Source organism: Benincasa hispida, chromosome 3 (assembly GCF_009727055.1).
Source record: "Benincasa hispida cultivar B227 chromosome 3, ASM972705v1, whole genome shotgun sequence".
Lineage (NCBI taxonomy): Eukaryota > Viridiplantae > Streptophyta > Magnoliopsida > Cucurbitales > Cucurbitaceae > Benincasa > Benincasa hispida.
Window position 1 is genome coordinate 57,861,168 of NC_052351.1, and position 2,332 is coordinate 57,863,499.

General features: G+C 42.9%; 1 non-coding gene across 1 annotated transcript; it reads left to right on the forward strand.

Moving 5' to 3' along the window:
* Nucleotides 1-1,823: 1,823 nt before the first annotated feature.
* Nucleotides 1,824-1,927, forward strand: LOC120074873. The gene has a single exon (XR_005481152.1). It is a non-coding gene; the product is annotated as a small nucleolar RNA R71 (small nucleolar RNA).
* Nucleotides 1,928-2,332: the final 405 nt, after the last annotated feature.

Sequence of the window (2,332 nt, forward strand, 5' to 3'; positions counted from 1 at the left end):
AAAAAAAAGAGACAAGGATAGAGGAAGCGTCCCTGGAATATATGGCGATGCAAACGCAGGGATGCTTCGACGCGGGCCTCAGCTGGCTTCACGTAGTGCGATAGATGACTTTTGACGTTCTAGTTCATCTTCAAAGTATGGCTTCACTCTTTGGCCATTTACTTTGAACGCATTGGTGCCATCTTCCCGTGTTAATTCCACTGTTCCATATGGAAAGATTTTCTTAATGATGGACCTGACCACCTGGATTTTAATTTCCCTGAAAAAAAAGAAGGCATATTTCAGGTGACTAGGTAACGGTTTCAACTTGAGTTCTGGTGGTTCCTCAAGTGATGGACGTGTTGGTTTTGTCTGCCGCTCACTCAGACTTGGCAGCTCTGGTTCTTTCAAGTTCTCCTCCAATGCGAGGACCTCACATACGTGGGTCTCTTCTTCAAGCAATTCAATACTTTTCAGTTGACAATCTTCACTATCTGGGAACTTTAATGCGTTTAATACATTAAACTTCACCTCTTGATTATCTACGCGCAAAGTCAATTCGCCTTTATGCACGTCAATTAAAACTTTCCCAGTAGCTAAGAAGGGGCGTTTAAGGATAATTGGTACCTCCCTATCTGCTTCATAGTCCAAGATAATAAAGTCTGCTGGGAATATGAAGTTGTCAACCTTTACTAAAATGTCTTCAATCCTTCCTTCTGGGTACTTGATTGTTCTGTCAGAGAGCTGAATAGTAACAGAAGTGGGTTGTGCTTCGCCAATTCCAAATTTCTTAAAGATTGAGAGAGGCATGAGATTAATGCTAGCTCCCAAATCGCACAATGCATGACCTACATCCAATCCTCCTATCGAGCAAGGAACTGTGAAGCTCCAAGGGTCCTTCTGTTTCTTTGGTAGACTATTGTTTACTAACGCATTGCATTCCTACATTAGTGCGATTACTTCCGTTTCGCTGACTCTTTTTTTCTTCATTAAAATGTCCTTAAAAAATTTGACATATTTTGGTATTTTCTCCAGGGCTTCGATAAGTGGAATTTTGATATATAATTGCCTTAGGGGCTCAAGAAAGCACTTGAATTATTGTTCTCATTATTCTTCATTAGACGTCTAGAGAATGGTGCGTTCAGCAGCATTGCAGGTTCTCCCGCGTTAGACGTACTGGGTTCTGAATGGCTATGTACTCCTTCAATAGGTTCTCAAGTGGAGATCCTGAACTCGACGCCTGTCCTTCTTTATTGAAGGGTTGTTAGTGATGCTGATGCATTTGTTGAAATGCAGACAGCGGTCCATTCCTTTATTGTTGGTTTGTCCCTGGGTGGTGCTCCTGATGATTTCATCCTGTCAAAGAAAAATTTGGATGGTTTCTCCATCCAGGATTATATGTATTGGAAAATGGGTTGTTTTTAATGAAACATACTGACTGAGGATTTTGTGGACAATTCGCATAGGAGTGAGGATCTCCACAGCCCACACAGCTAACCATGGGCTGCCCAAACGCTTCTACCTGATTCACCTTCTGTTGATTTGATGTGTTTCCTAACGTTATGTTCTGCAAAAGGCTGGTCATCGTAGCCACTTATGCAGAAAGTATGGCTATTGCGTTGGAATCGATAGAATTAACGTTCTAAGATTTCTTTTTCCTGTCAGCTTTTCCATCATATGTATCGTCCACCCATTCCATGTTGTGCTTAGCAATGCGGTCTAATATCTCTTTAGCCTCCGTGTAAGATTTGTCCATAAGTCCACCAGCCACTGCTGCGTCTGTTGCCATCTGTTATGCTCTATTCAATCCTCCATAAAACGTCTCTATTTGGATAGTTAGTGGTAGTCCATGGTTCGGGCAATGTTTGACCAGTCCCTTAAAACGCTCACATGCGGCGCTTAAGGTTTCAGCTTCCTCTTGTTCAAAGTTCATAATCTCTCGACGCCTCCTTGCTTTGGTGGTAGGTGGGAAGTATTTTTGCATAAATTTCTCCACCAACTTCTCCCAGGTGGTGATTTCACCAGACTCTAGTGAGCTTACCCATTGTTTTGTGTCATCACGCAAAGAATAGGGGAACAAAGACAGCCTGATCGCCTTTAGGGTGATTCTAAGAATCACAAATGAGTTACACGTTTCCAGGAAATGCTTCATGTGGGCGTGAGGATCTTCACCACGACCACCCCCAGATTGTCCAGCAATCTGGAGTATTTGGAGCATTACAGATTTCATCTCGAACCTCGTCTTGTCTGGCGTTGGGTATATGATTCCTAGAGAGAAACCATACAGTACAAGGGACGCGTACTCCCTCATTAGACGCGTGCTGCTGTTCACCATAAGGATCGGATTCTGTGC